Source organism: Vespula pensylvanica, chromosome 17 (assembly GCF_014466175.1).
Source record: "Vespula pensylvanica isolate Volc-1 chromosome 17, ASM1446617v1, whole genome shotgun sequence".
NCBI classification, from domain to species: domain Eukaryota; kingdom Metazoa; phylum Arthropoda; class Insecta; order Hymenoptera; family Vespidae; genus Vespula; species Vespula pensylvanica.
Genome location: NC_057701.1, coordinates 2,732,963 through 2,746,007, shown reverse-complemented (window position 1 = coordinate 2,746,007; position 13,045 = coordinate 2,732,963). Strand labels below are relative to the sequence as shown.

The window sequence follows — 13,045 nt, the reverse complement described above, 5'->3', positions numbered from 1 at the left end:
AAAAAAAAAGAAAAGAAAAAAAAATAAAACAAATTAATCGACAGTTTAAAAAGAGATTTTATAAAAACATTTAACGTTTTTGCAAAGAAATTAATTACTCGAAGGTTTCAAAGTTAAAAATTTAATCGATAACAAAATTGATTAAAGTATTATTTCCTAATGAGATTACAATTACATGTTACTTAATTAATGTGCATTTAAGTACATACATCCGTGCTTTACAAAATCAGTATTAATCGTAATAATAAGAAAGGAATCGACGAATTAAGAAATTATATAAAAAAAATTACGTTTTTAAATAAGACATTATTTAATTCATTGAATTTCAAGATTAAATAATTATAACACAAAATAGATATTTTTTGACTTTAAATAAATCTATTAATGATCTATCAGTGACGTTGATATAAACGTCCATAATCAGATATAAATTATACGATAAGTTTTTTAAACATATTTATTTATTTTTTTCTTGAATAATAAAGGAATATATAAATAAATACCTACATATATATATACATACATACATACATACATAGATAGACACAAAAAAAATGTTAAAGCATCCTCATAAAGAGTACATACCTTGTTTGAAACTCCAATCGGAAATTACGTGACGTGCAAACTATTAACGGTAAAGGTAAAACTGTAATACACTTACCGTTCTCTCTCGTACATGCATAATGGATCGATGAAAAAGGCCGAATGAGGTACTACGAGATGAGATTACGTTTTGCAACCACTACCATGGTCACCGCCATCATCACCATCCATTGTCGTGATGTTTTTGTTAAAATCATATATGGCTATGAACGCGTATAAGGGCAGCCATTTTCTTTTATGCTTTTGTTTTTTCTCTTTACTCTTTTTTTTTTCTCTTTTTTTTTTGTTTTGTTTCGTTTTGTCTCTCGTCGTTAACCTCCGTGGTAATTACGTCTTCTTTTTTCTATTTTTGTTCTCTTCTTTTTTCTCATTTAACTGAATGAAAGAGAGAGAGAGACAGAGAGAGAGAGAGAGAGAGAGAGAGAGAGAGAGAGAGAGAGAGAGAGAGAGAGAGAGAGAGAGAGATAGTGAGAAAGTGAGAACGAGCGTAGCTTTAAACGGAAATAACATTCAGAGAGCTCTTGACGCGGGACAGTTCGAAAGAATATTCGCGTTAATTTTGGTCGAAGGATTACGAATACTCTTAAATAACGCTCTGTTAAATTCGAACGATAGTTACATTCCCATTATGACAGCGGAATGTAAAAGATTGAATCGCTTTTTAGAATTCACATTTCTCTTTTTTCAAGCTCGATCATTGTCCATTTCTAAAAATTACTTTTATTTTGTGTTGAAATTGACCGGAAGGAAAAAAAAAAAGTCAAAACGAATTGAGATGAAATAATCAAAGTCGAATAATTTTTTAACAGTTTAGTAATCCATTATCAAAATTCAAAAATGTGAGATTATCTTATCGCGATACGTCTAATTATGAAATTATAAAAAAAGAAAAGAAGGTAAAGAGAAGAGAATAATATCCATGTCCTATAGTTTGAAAGTTTGATTGTTTTATTACAATAATGAAACAATGTAAATGAAAAGTGAGGTCATGTTGACGAAAGATGTTAATTTTCGGAAATTCTTGCGTAGGAAATAAAACAACGAAGGGATTCGATGATCTATTTTCGTAGTTGGAAGGCTTGATTGTTTCATTACGATGAATATTTAAATAGAATAAGTGATAAGTGAGCTTATGTTATCGTAGTATGTTAATTTTCGAAGATTCTCAAGTAAACAATACAAAAACGAAGTAGCTCTATAATTTATTATCATAGTTTGAAAGTTTAATTGTTTTATTATTATGAATACGTAAACACAATATATGAAGATTGAGATTATGTTATCGCAATATGTTAATTTCCGAATATTTTCAAGTAAAAAATAAAAAAGAAAAATGAAGCGGTTCGATGATATATATTTTTATAGTTCGAAGGTTTGACTGTTTTATTACGATGAATATTTAACAAGAGTAAATGAAAGCTAAGATTACGTTATCATACTATATTAATTCCCGAAGATTTTTGCATGAGAAATAGATTTGCTTGAGGAAAAGGAAAAAAAAAAAAAAAAAAAAGAACGAAAGAAAAACATGCAGAAAGAAAAAAAAGAAACAAATAAAAAAAGAAGAAGAAAGGAATAATTTTCGATTAACGCAGTTCGAAATTATGACAATTTTTTCACTTAAAGCGCGTGCTTAAAAATGGAATAGATAATTAAAATTCGAGTGTTAGATTGACGTTAAATGATCGAAATCGTCCAATTTGTTAATGTTAATTAAAATTTTACGTAATATCGCATTACGTGATATTTCGTACGATCGAGCTGCGGTAGAAATATAAATTATACAAATTCGTTTGGCATTGTAGATTTGAATTTTACACGTTCGTATACGTTCAAAATGTCTGATTAAATATCGTCGAGTATGTTATTGATTGTACGAATGTATATATTGTGGTGTACACGTTATATATAAATCATTCTATATGCGCGTACGTATATACGTCTATATAGATATTTATAATTTGAACATTATTAAATTTTTATATTTATTTTCGAAATCTTAATTGGAAGTAAATCATTATTATTTTATATTTCATCTAACTCATTAATTTTTGATTAGTGTATTATAAATTTATATTAAGGAAGCTATATATTCATTCATTCATTCATTCATTTTTCTTTCATTATCTCTCTCTCTCTCTCTCTCTCTCTCTTTTGCAATCAAGTTCTTGAATTTTTTAAAAGTTTATTGCATGGTAAAAATGAAAGAAGAAAAACAAAAGGAAGAAAGAAAGGAAAAAGCACAATGGTTTCGTCGCATCATAACTCGGATCTTTTGTTTGTCTTCATTCTATATTGAATAGACAAGATAAATATTACATTTTTCATAACGCATTTTTATTATTGTTGTTGTTGTTGTTGTTGTCATGTATTTACTTAGGTGTAATTTAACAATAATACGATGCATTTGTCGCGTAGCATATCTATGCATATATTAACAATAATAATTTGTCTTCCTTATATCACATATCGGATGGCGAATTAAAAAAAGACGAGATAAAAATTTCTTAGACGAATTAATACTTTCTCTGATTACAAAGCTCACTTGCAATGTGCGATAGAAAAAAAGAAAGAAAAAAAAAAAAAAAAAAAAAAAAAAGAAAGAATTATTAAGACAATTATTTCTTTTTCTTTTACTTCATTTACGTGCTAAAATGAAAAAAGAAAACAAAACAAAACAAAAGAAAACAAAAAAGAAGAAAAAAAAGAGAAACCGCGAGAAAAATAATAAAAAAATAAAAAAAGAATGTGATAATAAGAAACGGGGGAAAAAGTATTAACTGTCGAAGACCTAAAAGAAATACAAGGTCGAAGGATATTAAAAGCAAAGCGATGGTTGTCGTTCCACGAAGCTTCAGGGACTTTTCATAAGCTTTTCAAAATGCTTTTGACTACGTCGATAAAAATAAAAGCTCAAGATCGTATTCCGCATTCCTTTGGGTAAACATAAATAGCAGGACTAGGAGAAGTCTTCGTGTCTTGATTCTCTCTCTCTCTCTCTCTCTCTCTCTCTCTCTCTCTCTCTCTCTCTCTCTCTCTTTCTATTTCCCTCTCTTTCTTTTTTTTTTTATTTACAAAATAGATGTCAACGAGACATTACAAACAAACAAATCTTCGATAAAAGAGGAAGTAGCGATCAAATGGTGATCGATGATTTCTCAAAGCATATTCTCTTTTTTTTTTTTAAGTTTCCATTCCTATAAAAACTCACATCATATACACAATATATGTGTTTATACAATATATGATATGTGTGTGTGTGTGTGTGTGTGTGTGTGTGTGTGTACAATATGCAATATATATATATATATATATATATATATATGTATATGTATGTAATATTTAATATACATGTATATAGACGATATAGGGAGAAGGGTGAATCATAAAAAAGTAGAACGTTTGAAAATACGAAGGACGTTGAAAACCTTGAAAAAAAAGGGACGTTGAAAGTATAGAGAGATATAGGGAAAATAAAAAGGTTCGTTAAAAATAATTTAAAAGGAACATTTCTTTTCGAATAATATTCTTTACTCTTTAAAGTATTGTCAAAGTTTAAGTTCAAAGTTAATAAAAATTTATATTGAGTTTTATTTTTATTTTATATTTCTTTTTCTTTTTCATTTTTTTTTTTTTTTTTTTGGTATTAAATTTAAAGAAAGTTTCATCGTTGCGTGCGCCTATCGAGTTGATTTCGAACAAAAGTATTATTTTTAATATACATATTATTCTCGAATAAAACGTATATAAATAAATAAATAAATAAATAAATATATATATATATATATATCTTATTACTTTACTTTATTATATTATTATTTTATTTAAAGAAGTATTTTGAAACAAAAAACGCACTTAACTTTTTCCTCTTTTCTTTTTTTCTAAATATAATTATTACACGTACGAAGTTACTCGAAATGTAGCTAACACGATACGACATCGTTTTTAAACGTAAATCTATTAAGAAAAAAAAAAAAAAAAAAAAAAAAGAAAGAAACGTAGAAACGAGAAAAACCTAGAAAGAAAAAAATATTTACGTTTTAAATAAAATTACTATTTTAAAGTTTGCTTTCCGAGCGTAAAAAATAAATAGAAAAAAAAAGAAAATAAAATGTAAAAAAAACTCTCGTAGACGTAACATAATTAAAGAGAGAGAAAGAGAGAGACGAAATGGAAAACAGAGAGAGAGAGAGAGAGAGAGAGAGAGAGAGAGAGAGAGAGAGAGAGAGAGAGAAAGAAAGAAACACATAGACACAAACTCACATTCATGATGTTAAACTTGTTCTTGATTGGTTTCACGCGTATTTTACTGTATGTATGTAGCATGTATCTATCTATCTATCTATATATATATATATATATATATATATATATATATATATATACTTGGAGAAAATTGAAGTCCATTCGGTAAAACTCGTCTGATGACAGGAGGAACATGGCTGTCGATGTTTATTCGTTCAGCCGCGCCGTTCTCCCTCAGTTCTCGCCGTTTGTTAAATGGATCATAAAACCTTACGTTAGAAAATTTCATTGGATAGAGGTTTATAGTCTTACCATTGAATTTACGAGTTATCTGATCGATTCGATAGTAATGTTTTTTTTTTTATAACGATTTGAAAAATAATAAAAATTAATTAAACGGATTATTTGATTATATTATATCTATGCCCGGTACAACGATTATCGTTGCTTTTTGCTCTCTTTATTACGCCTAATTTAAAGTGACGGAAGAGGGAAATAAAAAAAAAAAAAAAAAGAAAACATTAAATAAAAAGCAAAATGAAAGAATGAAAAAGAATAAATCGTAAAACGGAGAAAGAATAAAACCAATTATTATTATTATTATTATTATTATTATTATTATTATTTCTTTTATAGATACGATTTTTACCTTTTTATTATATAGGAGTGTAGGATAGTTACGTTAGTTATTAAAAAAAGAAAGGAAAAGTACGAGCAAATATCGAGTAGATTCTTTAATAATATTTTTGGTAAAAAAGAAGAATGATCGGACAGCCGCGATTTTTTTACGACGTGAAAAAAACGTGAGATAGTTGTAATTCTTTCCTCTTCTTTCTTTCTTTCTTCTTTTCCCTTGGAGAAAAGCAAAAACAATAAAAAAAAAAAAAAAAAGGGAAGAAAAAAGAGGGAAGATATAAGATCGTCGTAATTGTTCATAATACGAGACAATAAATAATATCGGTATTATTCTCTTAATCTACTTTTAATCCCTCGCCGTCAGCCTTGTAATAGAAAAAAAAAAAAAAAAGAAAAAAAAAAAGAGAAAGAAAAAGAAAAAGAAAATCGGACAATCAAGATTAGTATTCTAGTCATTTAATAAAGTTATAATAACGGCTAAAGTTAGTGTAAAGAATATTTCTATTAAACTAACTTTAGAAATACACACACACACATGCACATATATATATATATACACATATAGTTAGGTCTTTTAATACACGATTCGTCGATAATACGATAAGAAAGAAAGAAAGAAAGAAAGAAAGAAAGAAAGAAAGAAAGAAAGAAAGAAAGAAAGAAAGAAAGAAAGAGTGAGTGAGAGAGAAAGATTAAGAGAGATAGAGAAAGAGAGAGAAAGAAAGAGAAGGGGTGAAATTACGAAAGTAAAAGATGAAAGTTTTCGAAATGATCCCCCTGTGGGTATACGTCTTACATTTAGAGTCGTTTTCATGGTTTCTTCATGGAACTTTTATGTTTCTTGCTGCTTCTTAGAGATCGAACTCGAAGATTCATTTCAAAAGAAAATGATTCCTTCTCTTTTACTCGTCCGCCATCTTTGACCTATTCTCTCTCTCTCTCTTTTTTTTAACGTTTTTGCTTCAACGAGAATAGGTATGGGAATGGGAATTGAGATTGGGATGGGGGTGGGTGTGGATGTTGAGATGAAGGGTGATGGGTAAAGGGTAAAGGATGAAAGGTAAGAGGGTTGAGTCGACGACCATTGGTGATAGAAAGAAGGTGACCTTATTGTTAGTATATATGTAAGTACTTTAACTATATAGCGGCAATGAGATCTCTACTACCGTTAGAACAACGCTATTTCTAATTCGATAGGGTCTTCATTCCTCCCTTTTTCTTTTGGTTCAAGGTCATTTCGTAATAAAACGGTAGAACCCCTGGTGGTTCTTTCTTACCCTTCTTTTTTTTCCTATCCTTGAAAAAAAGATATATATATATATATATATATATATATATATATATATGAATGTATGTATATAGGTGTATATGTGTGTGAGTATATGTACGTACGTACGTACAAGGTGATTGTTAAAAAATTTTTAAGAGCGTCAAAAAAATTTTTATAAACGAACCAAGGAATACTCTTACAGAGGATATTTAAAAATCGATTACTTGTGATACACGAGAAATCTTGCGGGGTTTCTGATTAGGCTCGTAGTTTTAATATAGCTTAAATTTAGACACGTTTGTTTTGCAATCTTAAGATGTTAGATTAGAAAAAGAAAGAAAAGTCGCGGGAAGGGACAATTGATTTTTATAATATCTTAGTCTAGGAATATTCGACCCATTTTCTTCAATATTATTTATATACGTATAATTTTTTATTGTAGCATATCTATGAAAACAATTTCATTCGATCGGATAAGAATATTGGTGTTTGTTTTAATAATTATGTTTTAATCATTCGATGAAATAATTTGGTTTGAACGATCGATTTTCTTTTTCTTTTTTTTTTTTTTTTTTGTTTCTTTATAACGTTATTATACTATTTTATTATTATTACTTTTTTTTTATAATATTGTTTTCTATCGTTATTATATAGTAGTAATATATAACACTAAGATTATGTTATAAATATCATTATATTATAATAGTACACTCTATAGAATATTACTTTATATTATAGTATTAGTATAGTACTCTCTAATATTTAATATATATATATATATATATATATATATATATATATACACAAACTATATATCATATATTATTGTATGTTATTAGAATAATAAAATAGTATAATAAAGAAATAGTATACTAGTAAAGAAACTTGTTATATAATATATAATATACTAGATATTAAATAAAAATTATATTATTTTATTTCATCATATTAATCATTATAATTTTTTTAATTAATAAGAAAATTAAACAACCAGATATCTTACTAATACAAAATTTATATATATATATATATATATATATAAAATCTTTTATCGAAATAAAAAACGTGTATGACGTAAGAAATGATAAATAAATAAATATTTATACATTTAATTTGATCAATAGCCAAATTTATAATAACGAGCTTGATAAAAAGAAGTTCACTTGTTACTTTTGGAATACAATTCTTCTTCTTTCTTTTTCTTTCTTTTCTTTTTTTTTTTTTTAAGAGGGAATTCTTCATAAGCCACCCTATATACATAATGTACCATTAATCCCTCGGGGCTTATTTAAATATAAGATCGTTTAGTCGATAAAATATACAATTTTATTTACGAGGGAGAGGGTACGTTTTATTCAAGTCACAAATCCCGTATCGAAATTCGTGAAGCAGTTTAATGCGGTACTGTTTAATAATTTATTTGTTTATTTATTTATTTATTTATTTCTTCTTTTTTTAATTTTTAAACGAATACATCATTGAAAGATTTAAAAGAGAGAGAAAGAGAGAGAGAGAGAGAGAGAGAGAGAGAGAGAGAGAGAGAGAGAGGCCGTTTAATTATTGAACATTTATGCATTCACACGTATTCGCACATATACAAATACATACCATATACAGATACATACGTACACACGTACACACAAAAAATTACACGAGTTAATACTGCACACACTCGATGAATTTTTGATAATTGTATTTTTTCTTTTCTTCTTCTTCTTCTTTTTCTTTTTTTTTTGTCTTTCTTTTTTTCTTTCTTTTTTTTTCCTTTTTCTTTTCTTTTTCTTTTTCTTTTTTTCCCTCTTTAATATTTTTACGTCTCCTAAATTATTATTATAGTTATGAACTTTTATTTGACGATACGCGCCCTCTCCCTTCCCCAACCTTTACTTATTTCAAGATCAAATTTCACGAGTTCTATTTTACAAATGACAGACACGAGATTTGAATAATAATTATTGAGAACGATTTTCAAGAATTACGACTTAAATACGATGGAGTTTAAACGATTATTTATTACAGTAATTATTCTCCAGGTAATATTCGCTAGGCCTTAGGGAGATTTGTTTCTTTTTGCCTCTTCTTTTTCTTTTTCTTCTACTTCTTTTTCTTTTTCGTTTTTTCTTTTTTTGTCATCTCCACACTCTTCGATTGTGATCTTCAGTTGAAGAAGTCTGAAAAAGAAAAGGGACAAGTAAAGTCACACGGGTTGCTTTTTGTTTTGTTTTGTTTTGTTTTGTTTTTTCTATACTTAAACAAATTTATTTTTTAGATTACTTATATAGATATAAGTAAAAAAGAATATTGCATGATTATTATCATTGAGTTTCTTCAATTAATTTTTTATTTTTTTTCCTTTCTTTTTTGCTAATCTCAAATTAATTATTTAAACGAAAATGTCTATTCGTTCCAGTTACAAATAAGTTTCGTAATTAATTAACATTCATTTCAATATATTTTCTAATCATATCGTATAATAATTTTCTTTTTTCTTTTAATTTCGAACAAATTCTTTTTCTCCAATAAAATATCTTACTATGTTATCTTCTTCTTCCTTTTATAAACGTATCTAGATAAAATCTTACTTTTTATTCTTTCAATGTGTATATTCGTATGTGCGTGTAAAATTATTAATTTTTTTTTTTTTGAATTTTATTTAATAAAAATTTATGAGCTCATGATATAAGAATCGAATAATATTGATGAGGAAAATCACGTAGTAATTTATGAAATATACGATTTAGCAGGTCACGTGCTACGATATAATCAGTATGTACTTAATTGAGGCCAACTTTATTGGTCGTTTAATACTGCGCCTCGAATAAGTTGCCTCGAGCAAATGGTGATCGTTTGAAACGTAATCAAAATTTTCCTTTGCCATCTCTCTCTCTCTCTCTCACTCTCTTTCTTCCTTTCCCTTTATTTCCTCCATTATTCGATAAATTATTATTATTACTATTAATATTATTATTATTATTATTATTATTATTATTATTATTATTATTATTATTATTATTATTATTATTATTATTATTATTAGTACAAAATAATTTTCAGTAAATTACTTAAATCAAATTATAACATTATCTATCAACGAATTTCAATTATTAAATAGTTCTTACATTTTCGTATACAACAAAGTAGTATATCTTTTTTTGTTTTTTTCATGACGATTGTTACACAATTGATATATATATATATATATTATATAGTTATAATATAATATAAAAAATATTAATATAAATATTAATATATGCTAATGGATAAGTTAAATAAATTTTTCACATTCTTCTGTTTAATTTTTGGAATATATTAAATTTTACAGGAACAGAATTCAATCTCGTAAATATTCGAAAATTCAGGGGAAAGCGTTTAGTATCATTAAAAGTATATCTATGTTAATTTATGTATGTACGTACGTATTTCTCTCTCTCTCTCTCTCTCTCTCTCTCTCTCTTTCTCTTTCTCTCTTTCTCTTTCAAAAATATTAATCAACGATTTCGTCGTCGGAATTAATATCACTTTCGTTCCGTTTAATTTCAGTAACTCATATTTCCAAGATGTTTAATAAAAGATTCATAATCATCAATAAGAAATAATTAATATATATTACTATCATTCAAAAGTTCTACGATCGTAAAAAAAAAAGAAAAGGAAAACAAGAATAAAAAAAGGCATATAAATAAATTACTTTTTAAATTTGAAACATTAAGACTATTAAAAGACAAGTTAAAAAATGTAATCTTCGATAACGATTGATAAATGTCATTGTCTACGAAACAACGTTTTCCAAAATTATTAGAAAAACATAAGAACGAAAATGAAGAAAAAAATGAACGAAACTAGAACAAACAAATGAAACGAAAAAGAACAAGAACAAGAAAAAAGAAGAAACCGCGGGATAGAACGATAACGTGAAATACAATGAATAAATTGCTTTTCTATAAATCCGAAACAATATGAATGACGATGGTACAAGAAAAAAAGGGACAAAACATAAGAGAAAAAGAAAAGAACTGGTACCAACGTTATCTCCACTCTGTCGGATAAAATTTAACAAGTTTCCGCGCGTATCCGTGTATATCTACTACAGAGTCTATACTACAACAACGATTGAAGGATAGATTCGTTCGATCGTACATATACGTACCACGATTGTTGGGTTTTGAAAAGAGAAAAACAAGGAAAGGAAACGAAACGAAAAAGACCAGAAAGAAAAGATAAAAAAGGGATCGGTGTGGGAGGGAGGAGGAAAAAAAAGTACAGAAAAAAAGTGAAAGAGCGATAATAGTAGGACGAACGGATAGACTAGACGTAGAAAAATGGAGAGGTTGGTGTATTAAAAAAAAAAAAAAAAAAAGAAAAAAAAGGAGAAAAGAGAGAGAGAGAGAGAGAGAGAGAGAGAGAGAGAGAGAGAGATAAAGAAAAAGAAAGAGAATAAAAAAAAAAAAGAAGAAAAAGAAAAAGAAATCAATTGTTGATCATGCTTTGTCGTCACGTACCAGTAGATTACTTTAGCTATTGGACATATGGGTATGTCGTTGGTCCAACATACATACATATACATATGTACACATAGAGAGATAAATTCTCATAGATGGAGGAGAAATATGGGACATTGATTTAGATCCCTTTGGGTGCAGGTACGTGAGTGCAATGAAATTTCTCGGATATTAGCAGGCTGTTCTCTGGAACGACGACGTTTGAACCTTGCTGTCTGTCTGTCATATCGCGATTTCTCATTCGATTCCTGCTTCTCCCCGTCCCGTGTCCGGTATTTCTCCGGAACGGTCGGACTTGGGCTATGTCCGCATAACTATGCGTTTAATACGCGAGTTCGGACTCGTACTATACGTCTATGTCTCTATGTAATATAGCTATTACTACTTCTCTTACCCTTAGTTACTACCTTCTCGAAAATATCATTTCGTAACTTCCAATTATTACAGGAATTTTACAAAATTTTTTTCAATGTTTAATGACACCTAAATAGTACGTCATCAGGTACATATTAATGGATACGTTTTCTCTCGTTTTTTTTTCTTTTATCGATAATTTTTTTCGTCTTTTTTTTATTTTATAATTTCTTTCTTTTTTCTTTTTTTTTTCTTTTCTTTTTTTTTGGAGTAATTTTTTGAGAAGAACGTGATCTTCTTTTTATTTCTCTTCTTCTTTTTTTTATTTTACCAGACCTTTCTTAGGCTCATTTTCTGTTTTCCATTTTTCTTTTAATTATCATTAGTTATTATTATCATGTGTTATTGTTATTTATAATGATAATAGTAATAATAATAATAATAATAATAATAATAACAATAATAATAGTATTTGTGTTGTATTATATTATATATTTCTAATGATAATTAATCGTTGAAATAATTTATAATCTGTCTCTATTAATCACATTATCGAAAAGAAAATTTTATACAATTTCATTTGGTCGCGTAAATTTTAAGAGATTAAACTGCAAAAAAAATGTTGGGGGAAAAAAAATATACATATATATATACATAAAAACTCTACATAAATTGTCTCCTTTGTCGAGAAATATTTGTACGAATGCTTACGCTTTTTTTTCTCTCTTCTTTTTTTATCCTATCTTTCTTCTTCGTCTTGTTCTTCCTTCTTTTTTTCTAGTTTATCCAAAGCCACTGTCGTAAAATTATTTCAAAGAACCTCTTTTTAATTCGGAGAAAAAGGAGTTAAAAGAAAATAAAGACAAGAGAGAAAAAGGAAATAATCGTTTCGAGGAAAAATTCACGTACCTCGGGCTATTTCTGCTTTTGAATCTCTCTTCCTTCTTTTCCTTTTTTTTTTTATATAATAAAAAAGTCAAAAAAAAAAAAAAAAGAAAAAAAGAGAGAAAAATCCCTTTCAAATCTCAATCCCATTTCCATCGGTATGGAAATTAAAGAAATGGCCCATTTTTTATAGGATGTGAGAGAGAAAAAGCCAGAGAGAGAGAGAGAGAGAGAGAGAGAGAGAGAGAGAGAGAGAGGAAAAGAGAGAAATAGAGATGAAAGGACACGTATGTGATATCAATAATTAATTATTATTCATTTAGAATTCTTAACGACGCGTAACTTAAAGCAAGAACATAGGAAGTGTTTCGTAATTACGTCGAGAAACTAACGTGTTTAAATTTGAAAACGGATACCATCGAATCTTATTTTCGTCGTTAACGAGCATCTAAATATCCATTACGTATGCAAACTCTTTTTTGCTTAGAAAGAAAGTTAAAAAGAGATAGATAGATAGAGATAGAGAGAGAGAGAGAGAGAGAGAGAGAGAGAG

The 13,045-nt window shown here is 27.6% G+C and overlaps 1 protein-coding gene across 1 annotated transcript in view; it reads right to left on the bottom strand.

The window, feature by feature from the left end:
- Positions 1-8,258: 8,258 nt before the first annotated feature.
- LOC122635238 (prolactin-releasing peptide receptor-like) overlaps positions 8,259-13,045 on the bottom strand; it is a 74,017-nt gene continuing 69,230 nt past the window's right edge. The window contains exon 4 of the mRNA XM_043825201.1: positions 8,259-8,925. The gene's annotated coding sequence lies outside the window, so the exon portion shown is untranslated. The remainder of the gene's footprint in view (positions 8,926-13,045) is intronic.